The sequence below is a fragment of the Lampris incognitus genome, chromosome 3 (assembly GCF_029633865.1).
Source record: "Lampris incognitus isolate fLamInc1 chromosome 3, fLamInc1.hap2, whole genome shotgun sequence".
Taxonomy (NCBI): Eukaryota; Metazoa; Chordata; class Actinopteri; order Lampriformes; family Lampridae; genus Lampris; species Lampris incognitus.
Genome location: NC_079213.1, coordinates 39284380 through 39297712, shown reverse-complemented (window position 1 = coordinate 39297712; position 13333 = coordinate 39284380).

The window sequence follows — 13333 nt, the reverse complement described above, 5'->3', positions numbered from 1 at the left end:
ATGACGTTATTACATTTTGAGAGGTTGGGTTCTCATAGTGAGACATGATGTTATTACATGTTTGAGAGGTTGTCTTATATTGAGACATGATGTAATTAGATGTTTGAGAGGTTATTTTCTCATATTGAGACATAATGTTATAACATGTTTGAGAGGTTGTGTGCTCATATTGAGACATGATGCGACTACATTTTGAGAGGTTCTGTTCGTATATTGACACATGACTTTATTACATTTGGAGAGGTTGTGTTCCCATAGTGAAACATGATGTAATTACATGTTTGAGAGGTTCTGTTCGTATATTGACACATGACGTTATTACATTTTGAGAGGTTGTGTTCTCATATTGAGACATGATGTTATTACATTTTGAGAGGTTGTGTACTCATATTGAGAAATGATGTAATTACATGTTTGAGAGGTTGTCTTATATTGAGACATGATGTTTCATTTTGAGAAGTTGCTTTCTCATATTGAGACATGATGTTATTCCATGTTTGAGAGGTTGTGTACTCATATTGATACATGATGTTATTCCAAGTTTAAGAGGTTGTTTTGTTTAGTTATCGTGTTCTCATAGCGAGATATGATGTTATTCCATGTTTGAGAGGTTGTGTTCTAATAGTGAGACATGATGGTATTACATGTTCGAGGTGTTGTGTTCTCATATTGAGACATGATGCTATTACATTTTGAGAGGTTCTGTTCGTATATTGACACATGACGTTATTACATTTGGAGAGGTTGTGTTCGTATATTGACACATGACGTTATTACATTTTGAGAGGTTGGGTTCTCATAGTGAGACATGATGTTATTACATGTTTGAGAGGTTGTCTTATATTGAGACATGATGTAATTAGATGTTTGAGAGGTTATTTTCTCATATTGAGACATAATGTTATAACATGTTTGAGAGGTTGTGTGCTCATATTGAGACATGATGCGACTACATTTTGAGAGGTTCTGTTCGTATATTGACACATGACGTTATTACATTTGGAGAGGTTGTGTTCCCATAGTGAAACATGATGTAATTACATGTTTGAGAGTTCTGTTCGTATATTGACACATGACGTTATTACATTTTGAGAGGTTGTGTTCTCATATTGAGACATGATGTTATTACATTTTGAGAGGTTGTGTACTCATATTGAGACATGATGTAATTACATGTTTGAGAGGTTGTCTTATATTGAGACATGATGTTGTTTCATTTTGAGAGGTTGCTTTCTCATATTGAGACATGATGTTATTCCATGTTTGAGAGGTTGTGTACTCATATTGAGACATGATGTTATTCCAAGTTTAAGAGGTTGTTTTGTTTAGTTATCGTGTTCTCATATTGAGACATGATGATCTTACTTTTTTGCGAGGTTGTGTTCCCATAGTGAAACATGATCTTATTCCAGGTTGTTTTCTCATATTGAGACATGATGTTATTACATTTTGAGAGGTTGCTCTCTCATATTGACACATGACGTTATTACATTTTGAGAGGTTGTGTTCTCATATTGAGACATTATTCTATTACATTTTGAGACATTGTGTTCTCATCATGAGACATAATGCGACTACATTGTGAGAGGTTGTGTCCTCATAGTGAGACATGATGTAATTACATGTTTGAGAGGTTGTGTTCTCATATTGAGACATGATGTTATTACATTTTGAGAGGTTGCGTACTCATATTGAGACATGATGTAATTACATATTTGAGAGGTTGTGTTCTCATATTGAGACATTATTCTATTACATTTTGAGACATTGTGTTCTCATCATGAGACATAATGCGACTACATTTTGAGAGGTTGTGTCCTCATAGTTAGACATGATGTAATTACATGTTTGAGAGGTTGTGTTCTCATATTGAGACATGATGTTATTACATGTTTGAGAGGTTGTTTAGTTTAGTTATCGTGTTCTCATATTGAGACATGATGTAATTACATGTTTGAGAGGTTGTCTTATATTGAGACATGATGTTATTCTATGTTTGAGTGGTTGTGTTCTCATATTGAGACATGATGTTATTACATGTTTGAGAGGTTGTCTGATATTGAGACATGATGTTATTACATTTTGAGAGGTTGTTTTCTCATATTGAGACATGACGTTATTACATTTTGAGAGGTTGTGTTCTCATATTGAGACATTATTCTATTACATTTTGAGATATTGTGTTCTCATCATGAGACATAATGCGACTACATTTTGAGAGGTTGTGTCCTCATAGTGAGACATGATGTAATTACATGTTTGAGAGGTTGTGTTCTCATATTGAGACATGATGTTGTTACATTTAGAGAGGTTGTGTACTCATATTGAGACATGATGTTATTACATTTTGAGAGGTTGTGTACTCATATTTAGACATGATGTAATTACATGTTTGAGAGGTTGTCTTATATTGAGACATGATGTTGTTACATTTTGAGAGGTTGCTTTCTCATATTGAGACATGATGTTATCACATGTTTGAGAGGTTGTTTAGTTTAGTTATCGTGTTCTCATATCGAGATATGATGTTATTCCATGTTTGAGAGGTTGTGTTCTAATAGTGAGACATGATGGTATTACATGTTCGAGGTGTTGTGTTCTCATATTGAGACATGATGCTATTACATTTTGAGAGGTTCTGTTCGTATATTGACACATGACGTTATTACATTTGGAGAGGTTGTGTTCGTATATTGACACATGACGTTATTACATTTTGAGAGGTTGGGTTCTCATAGTGAGACATGATGTTATTACATGTTTGAGAGGTTTTCTTATATTGAGACATGATGTAATTACATGTTTGAGAGGTTATTTTCTCATATTGAGACATAATGTTATAACATGTTTGAGAGGTTGTGTGCTCATATTGAGACATGATGCGACTACATTTTGAGAGGTTCTGTTCGTATATTGACACATGACGTTATTACATTTGGAGAGGTTGTGTTCCCATAGTGAAACATGATGTAATTACATGTTTGAGAGTTCTGTTCGTATATTGACACATGACGTTATTACATTTTGAGAGGTTGTGTTCTCATATTGAGACATGATGTTATTACATTTTGAGAGGTTGTGTACTCATATTGAGACATGATGTAATTACATGTTTGAGAGGTTGTCTTATATTGAGACATGATGTTGTTTCATTTTGAGAGGTTGCTTTCTCATATTGAGACATGATGTTATTCCATGTTTGAGAGGTTGTGTACTCATATTGAGACATGATGTTATTCGAAGTTTAAGAGGTTGTTTTGTTTAGTTATCGTGTTCTCATATTGAGACATGATGATCTTACTTTTTTGCGAGGTTGTGTTCCCATAGTGAAACATGATCTTATTCCAGGTTGTTTTCTCATATTGAGACATGATGTTATTACATTTTGAGAGGTTGTGTTCTCATCATGAGACATAATGCGACTACATTTTGAGAGGTTGTGTCCTCATAGTGAGACATGATGTAATTACATGTTTGAGAGGTTGTGTTCTCATATTGAGACATGATGTTGTTACATTTAGAGAGGTTGTGTACTCATATTGAGACATGATGTTATTACATTTTGAGAGGTTGTGTACTCATATTTAGACATGATGTAATTACATGTTTGAGAGGTTGTCTTATATTGAGACATGATGTTGTTACATTTTGAGAGGTTGCTTTCTCATATTGAGACATGATGTTATCACATGTTTGAGAGGTTGTTTAGTTTAGTTATCGTGTTCTCATATCGAGATATGATGTTATTCCATGTTTGAGAGGTTGTGTTCTAATAGTGAGACATGATGGTATTACATGTTCGAGGTGTTGTGTTCTCATATTGAGACATGATGCTATTACATTTTGAGAGGTTCTGTTCGTATATTGACACATGACGTTATTACATTTGGAGAGGTTGTGTTCGTATATTGACACATGACGTTATTACATTTTGAGAGGTTGGGTTCTCATAGTGAGACATGATGTTATTACATGTTTGAGAGGTTTTCTTATATTGAGACATGATGTAATTACATGTTTGAGAGGTTATTTTCTCATATTGAGACATAATGTTATAACATGTTTGAGAGGTTGTGTGCTCATATTGAGACATGATGCGACTACATTTTGAGAGGTTCTGTTCGTATATTGACACATGACGTTATTACATTTTGAGAGGTTGGGTTCTCATAGTGAGACATGATGTTATTACATGTTTGAGAGGTTGTCTTATATTGAGACATGATGTAATTACATGTTTGAGAGGTTATTTTCTCATATTGAGACATAATGTTATAACATGTTTGAGAGGTTGTGTGCTCATATTGAGACATGATGCGACTACATTTTGAGAGGTTCTGTTCGTATATTGACACATGACGTTATTACATTTGGAGAGGTTGTGTTCCCATAGTGAAACATGATGTAATTACATGTTTGAGAGTTCTGTTCGTATATTGACACATGACGTTATTACATTTTGAGAGGTTGTGTTCTCATATTGAGACATGATGTTATTACATTTTGAGAGGTTGTGTACTCATATTGAGACATGATGTAATTACATGTTTGAGAGGTTGTCTTATATTGAGACATGATGTTGTTTCATTTTGAGAGGTTGCTTTCTCATATTGAGACATGATGTTATTCCATGTTTGAGAGGTTGTGTACTCATATTGAGACATGATGTTATTACATTTTGAGAGGTTGTGTACTCATATTTAGACATGATGTAATTACATGTTTGAGAGGTTGTCTTATATTGAGACATGATGTTGTTACATTTTGAGAGGTTGCTTTCTCATATTGAGACATGATGTTATCACATGTTTGAGAGGTTGTTTAGTTTAGTTATCGTGTTCTCATATCGAGATATGATGTTATTCCATGTTTGAGAGGTTGTGTTCTAATAGTGAGACATGATGGTATTACATGTTCGAGGTGTTGTGTTCTCATATTGAGACATGATGCTATTACATTTTGAGAGGTTCTGTTCGTATATTGACACATGACGTTATTACATTTGGAGAGGTTGTGTTCGTATATTGACACATGACGTTATTACATTTTGAGAGGTTGGGTTCTCATAGTGAGACATGATGTTATTACATGTTTGAGAGGTTTTCTTATATTGAGACATGATGTAATTACATGTTTGAGAGGTTATTTTCTCATATTGAGACATAATGTTATAACATGTTTGAGAGGTTGTGTGCTCATATTGAGACATGATGCGACTACATTTTGAGAGGTTCTGTTCGTATATTGACACATGACGTTATTACATTTGGAGAGGTTGTGTTCCCATAGTGAAACATGATGTAATTACATGTTTGAGAGTTCTGTTCGTATATTGACACATGACGTTATTACATTTTGAGAGGTTGTGTTCTCATATTGAGACATGATGTTATTACATTTTGAGAGGTTGTGTACTCATATTGAGACATGATGTAATTACATGTTTGAGAGGTTGTCTTATATTGAGACATGATGTTGTTTCATTTTGAGAGGTTGCTTTCTCATATTGAGACATGATGTTATTCCATGTTTGAGAGGTTGTGTACTCATATTGAGACATGATGTTATTCGAAGTTTAAGAGGTTGTTTTGTTTAGTTATCGTGTTCTCATATTGAGACATGATGATCTTACTTTTTTGCGAGGTTGTGTTCCCATAGTGAAACATGATCTTATTCCAGGTTGTTTTCTCATATTGAGACATGATGTTATTACATTTTGAGAGGTTGTGTTCTCATCATGAGACATAATGCGACTACATTTTGAGAGGTTGTGTCCTCATAGTGAGACATGATGTAATTACATGTTTGAGAGGTTGTGTTCTCATATTGAGACATGATGTTGTTACATTTAGAGAGGTTGTGTACTCATATTGAGACATGATGTTATTACATTTTGAGAGGTTGTGTACTCATATTTAGACATGATGTAATTACATGTTTGAGAGGTTGTCTTATATTGAGACATGATGTTGTTACATTTTGAGAGGTTGCTTTCTCATATTGAGACATGATGTTATCACATGTTTGAGAGGTTGTTTAGTTTAGTTATCGTGTTCTCATATCGAGATATGATGTTATTCCATGTTTGAGAGGTTGTGTTCTAATAGTGAGACATGATGGTATTACATGTTCGAGGTGTTGTGTTCTCATATTGAGACATGATGCTATTACATTTTGAGAGGTTCTGTTCGTATATTGACACATGACGTTATTACATTTGGAGAGGTTGTGTTCGTATATTGACACATGACGTTATTACATTTTGAGAGGTTGGGTTCTCATAGTGAGACATGATGTTATTACATGTTTGAGAGGTTTTCTTATATTGAGACATGATGTAATTACATGTTTGAGAGGTTATTTTCTCATATTGAGACATAATGTTATAACATGTTTGAGAGGTTGTGTGCTCATATTGAGACATGATGCGACTACATTTTGAGAGGTTCTGTTCGTATATTGACACATGACGTTATTACATTTTGAGAGGTTGGGTTCTCATAGTGAGACATGATGTTATTACATGTTTGAGAGGTTGTCTTATATTGAGACATGATGTAATTACATGTTTGAGAGGTTATTTTCTCATATTGAGACATAATGTTATAACATGTTTGAGAGGTTGTGTGCTCATATTGAGACATGATGCGACTACATTTTGAGAGGTTCTGTTCGTATATTGACACATGACGTTATTACATTTGGAGAGGTTGTGTTCCCATAGTGAAACATGATGTAATTACATGTTTGAGAGTTCTGTTCGTATATTGACACATGACGTTATTACATTTTGAGAGGTTGTGTTCTCATATTGAGACATGATGTTATTACATTTTGAGAGGTTGTGTACTCATATTGAGACATGATGTAATTACATGTTTGAGAGGTTGTCTTATATTGAGACATGATGTTGTTTCATTTTGAGAGGTTGCTTTCTCATATTGAGACATGATGTTATTCCATGTTTGAGAGGTTGTGTACTCATATTGAGACATGATGTTATTCCAAGTTTAAGAGGTTGTTTTGTTTAGTTATCGTGTTCTCATATTGAGACATGATGATCTTACTTTTTTGCGAGGTTGTGTTCCCATAGTGAAACATGATCTTATTCCAGGTTGTTTTCTCATATTGAGACATGATGTTATTACATTTTGAGAGGTTGCTCTCTCATATTGACACATGACGTTATTACATTTTGAGAGGTTGTGTTCTCATATTGAGACATTATTCTATTACATTTTGAGACATTGTGTTCTCATCATGAGACATAATGCGACTACATTGTGAGAGGTTGTGTCCTCATAGTGAGACATGATGTAATTACATGTTTGAGAGGTTGTGTTCTCATATTGAGACATGATGTTATTACATTTTGAGAGGTTGCGTACTCATATTGAGACATGATGTAATTACATATTTGAGAGGTTGTGTTCTCATATTGAGACATTATTCTATTACATTTTGAGACATTGTGTTCTCATCATGAGACATAATGCGACTACATTTTGAGAGGTTGTGTCCTCATAGTTAGACATGATGTAATTACATGTTTGAGAGGTTGTGTTCTCATATTGAGACATGATGTTATTACATGTTTGAGAGGTTGTTTAGTTTAGTTATCGTGTTCTCATATTGAGACATGATGTAATTACATGTTTGAGAGGTTGTCTTATATTGAGACATGATGTTATTCTATGTTTGAGTGGTTGTGTTCTCATATTGAGACATGACGTTATTACATGTTTGAGAGGTTGTGTCCTCATAGTGAGACATGATGTTATTACATTTTGAGAGGTTGCTCTCTCATATTGACACGTGACGTTATTACATTTTGAGAGGTTGTGTTCTCATATTGAGACATTATTCTATTACATTTTGAGACATTGTGTTCTCATCATGAGACATAATGCGACTACATTGTGAGAGGTTGTGTCCTCATAGTGAGACATGATGTAATTACATGTTTGAGAGGTTGTGTTCTCATATTGAGACATGATGTTATTACATTTTGAGAGGTTGCGTACTCATATTGAGACATGATGTAATTACATATTTGAGAGGTTGTGTTCTCATATTGAGACATTATTCTATTACATTTTGAGACATTGTGTTCTCATCATGAGACATAATGCGACTACATTGTGAGAGGTTGTGTCCTCATATTGAGACATGATGTTATTACATTTTGAGAGGTTGTGTACTCATATTTAGACATGATGTAATTACATGTTTGAGAGGTTGTCTTATATTGAGACATGATGTTGTTACATTTTGAGAGGTTGCTTTCTCATATTGAGACATGATGTTATCACATGTTTGAGAGGTTGTTTAGTTTAGTTATCGTGTTCTCATATCGAGATATGATGTTATTCCATGTTTGAGAGGTTGTGTTCTAATAGTGAGACATGATGGTATTACATGTTCGAGGTGTTGTGTTCTCATATTGAGACATGATGCTATTACATTTTGAGAGGTTCTGTTCGTATATTGACACATGACGTTATTACATTTGGAGAGGTTGTGTTCGTATATTGACACATGACGTTATTACATTTTGAGAGGTTGGGTTCTCATAGTGAGACATGATGTTATTACATGTTTGAGAGGTTTTCTTATATTGAGACATGATGTAATTACATGTTTGAGAGGTTATTTTCTCATATTGAGACATAATGTTATAACATGTTTGAGAGGTTGTGTGCTCATATTGAGACATGATGCGACTACATTTTGAGAGGTTCTGTTCGTATATTGACACATGACGTTATTACATTTGGAGAGGTTGTGTTCCCATAGTGAAACTTGATGTAATTACATGTTTGAGAGTTCTGTTCGTATATTGACACATGACGTTATTACATTTTGAGAGGTTGTGTTCTCATATTGAGACATGATGTTATTACATTTTGAGAGGTTGTGTACTCATATTGAGACATGATGTTATTACATGTTTGAGAGGTTGTCTTATATTGAGACATGATGTTGTTTCATTTTGAGAGGTTGCTTTCTCATATTGAGACATGATGTTATTCCATGTTTGAGAGGTTGTGTACTCATATTGAGACATGATGTTATTCCAAGTTTAAGAGGTTGTTTTGTTTAGATATCGTGTTCTCATATTGAGACATGATGATCTTACTTTTTTGCGAGGTTGTGTTCCCATAGTGAAACATGATCTTATTCCAGGTTGTTTTCTCATATTGAGACATGATGTTATTACATTTTGAGAGGTTGTGTTCTCATCATGAGACATAATGCGACTACATTTTGAGAGGTTGTGTCCTCATAGTGAGACATGATGTAATTACATGTTTGAGAGGTTGTGTTCTCATATTGAGACATGATGTTGTTACATTTAGAGAGGTTGTGTACTCATATTGAGACATGATGTTATTACATTTTGAGAGGTTGTGTACTCATATTTAGACATGATGTAATTACATGTTTGAGAGGTTGTCTTATATTGAGACATGATGTTGTTACATTTTGAGAGGTTGCTTTCTCATATTGAGACATGATGTTATCACATGTTTGAGAGGTTCTTTAGTTTAGTTATCGTGTTCTCATATCGAGATATGATGTTATTCCATGTTTGAGAGGTTGTGTTCTAATAGTGAGACATGATGGTATTACATGTTCGAGGTGTTGTGTTCTCATATTGAGACATGATGCTATTACATTTTGAGAGGTTCTGTTCGTATATTGACACATGACGTTATTACATTTGGAGAGGTTGTGTTCGTATATTGACACATGACGTTATTACATTTTGAGAGGTTGGGTTCTCATAGTGAGACATGATGTTATTACATGTTTGAGAGGTTTTCTTATATTGAGACATGATGTAATTACATGTTTGAGAGGTTATTTTCTCATATTGAGACATAATGTTATAACATGTTTGAGAGGTTGTGTGCTCATATTGAGACATGATGCGACTACATTTTGAGAGGTTGTGTTCGTATATTGACACATGACGTTATTACATTTTGAGAGGTTGGGTTCTCATAGTGAGACATGATGTTATTACATGTTTGAGAGGTTGTCTTATATTGAGACATGATGTAATTACATGTTTGAGAGGTTATTTTCTCATATTGAGACATAATGTTATAACATGTTTGAGAGGTTGTGTGCTCATATTGAGACATGATGCGACTACATTTTGAGAGGTTCTGTTCGTATATTGACATATGACGTTATTACATTTGGAGAGGTTGTGTTCCCATAGTGAAACATGATGTAATTACATGTTTGAGAGTTCTGTTCGTATATTGACACATGACGTTATTACATTTTGAGAGGTTGTGTTCTCATATTGAGACATGATGTTATTACATTTTGAGAGGTTGTGTACTCATATTGAGACATGATGTAATTACATGTTTGAGAGGTTGTCTTATATTGAGACATGATGTTGTTTCATTTTGAGAGGTTGCTTTCTCATATTGAGACATGATGTTATTCCATGTTTGAGAGGTTGTGTACTCATATTGAGACATGATGTTATTCCAAGTTTAAGAGGTTGTTTTGTTTAGTTATCGTGTTCTCATATTGAGACATGATGATCTTACTTTTTTGCGAGGTTGTGTTCCCATAGTGAAACATGATCTTATTCCAGGTTGTTTTCTCATATTGAGACATGATGTTATTACATTTTGAGAGGTTGCTCTCTCATATTGACACATGACGTTATTACATTTTGAGAGGTTGTGTTCTCATATTGAGACATTATTCTATTACATTTTGAGACATTGTGTTCTCATCATGAGACATAATGCGACTACATTGTGAGAGGTTGTGTCCTCATAGTGAGACATGATGTAATTACATGTTTGAGAGGTTGTGTTCTCATATTGAGACATGATGTTATTACATTTTGAGAGGTTGCGTACTCATATTGAGACATGATGTAATTACATATTTGAGAGGTTGTGTTCTCATATTGAGACATTATTCTATTACATTTTGAGACATTGTGTTCTCATCATGAGACATAATGCGACTACATTTTGAGAGGTTGTGTCCTCATAGTTAGACATGATGTAATTACATGTTTGAGAGGTTGTGTTCTCATATTGAGACATGATGTTATTACATGTTTGAGAGGTTGTTTAGTTTAGTTATCGTGTTCTCATATTGAGACATGATGTAATTCCATGTTTGAGAGGTTGTCTTATATTGAGACATGATGTTATTCTATGTTTGAGTGGTTGTGTTCTCATATTGAGACATGATGTTATTACATGTTTGAGAGGTTGTCTGATATTGAGACATGATGTTATTACATTTTGAGAGGTTGTTTTCTCATATTGAGACATGACGTTATTACATTTTGAGAGGTTGTGTTCTCATATTGAGACATTATTCTATTACATTTTGAGATATTGTGTTCTCATCATGAGACATAATGCGACTACATTTTGAGAGGTTGTGTCCTCATAGTGAGACATGATGTAATTACATGTTTGAGAGGTTGTGTTCTCATATTGAGACATGATGTTGTTACATTTAGAGAGGTTGTGTACTCATATTGAGACATGATGTTATTACATTTTGAGAGGTTGTGTACTCATATTTAGACATGATGTAATTACATGTTTGAGAGGTTGTCTTATATTGAGACATGATGTTGTTACATTTTGAGAGGTTGCTTTCTCATATTGAGACATGATGTTATCACATGTTTGAGAGGTTGTTTAGTTTAGTTATCGTGTTCTCATATCGAGATATGATGTTATTCCATGTTTGAGAGGTTGTGTTCTAATAGTGAGACATGATGGTATTACATGTTCGAGGTGTTGTGTTCTCATATTGAGACATGATGCTATTACATTTTGAGAGGTTCTGTTCGTATATTGACACATGACGTTATTACATTTGGAGAGGTTGTGTTCGTATATTGACACATGACGTTATTACATTTTGAGAGGTTGGGTTCTCATAGTGAGACATGATGTTATTACATGTTTGAGAGGTTTTCTTATATTGAGACATGATGTAATTACATGTTTGAGAGGTTATTTTCTCATATTGAGACATAATGTTATAACATGTTTGAGAGGTTGTGTGCTCATATTGAGACATGATGCGACTACATTTTGAGAGGTTCTGTTCGTATATTGACACATGACGTTATTACATTTGGAGAGGTTGTGTTCCCATAGTGAAACATGATGTAATTACATGTTTGAGAGTTCTGTTCGTATATTGACACATGACGTTATTACATTTTGAGAGGTTGTGTTCTCATATTGAGACATGATGTTATTACATTTTGAGAGGTTGTGTACTCATATTGAGACATGATGTAATTACATGTTTGAGAGGTTGTCTTATATTGAGACATGATGTTGTTTCATTTTGAGAGGTTGCTTTCTCATATTGAGACATGATGTTATTCCATGTTTGAGAGGTTGTGTACTCATATTGAGACATGATGTTATTCCAAGTTTAAGAGGTTGTTTTGTTTAGTTATCGTGTTCTCATATTGAGACATGATGATCTTACTTTTTTGCGAGGTTGTGTTCCCATAGTGAAACATGATCTTATTCCAGGTTGTTTTCTCATATTGAGACATGATGTTATTACATTTTGAGAGGTTGCTTTCTCATATTGACACATGACGTTATTACATTTTGAGAGGTTGTGTTCTCATATTGAGACATTATTCTATTACATTTTGAGACATTGTGTTCTCATCATGAGACATAATGCGACTACATTGTGAGAGGTTGTGTCCTCATAGTGAGACATGATGTAATTACATGTTTGAGAGGTTGTGTTCTCATATTGAGACATGATGTTATTACATTTTGAGAGGTTGCGTACTCATATTGAGACATGATGTAATTACATATTTGAGAGGTTGTGTTCTCATATTGAGACATTATTCTATTACATTTTGAGACATTGTGTTCTCATCATGAGACATAATGCGACTACATTTTGAGAGGTTGTGTCCTCATAGTTAGACATGATGTAATTACATGTTTGAGAGGTTGTGTTCTCATATTGAGACATGATGTTATTACATGTTTGAGAGGTTGTTTAGTTTAGTTATCGTGTTCTCATATCGAGATATGATGTTATTCCATGTTTGAGAGGTTGTGCTCTAATAGTGAGACATGATGGTATTACATGTTCAAGAGGTTGTGTTCTCATATTGAGACATGATGCTATTACATTTTGAGAGGTTCTGTTCGTATATTGACACATGACGTTATTACATTTTGAGAGGTTGTGTTCTCATATTGAGACATGATGTTATTACATTTTGAGAGGTTCTGTTCGTATATTGACACATGACGTTATTACATTTTGAGAGGTTGTG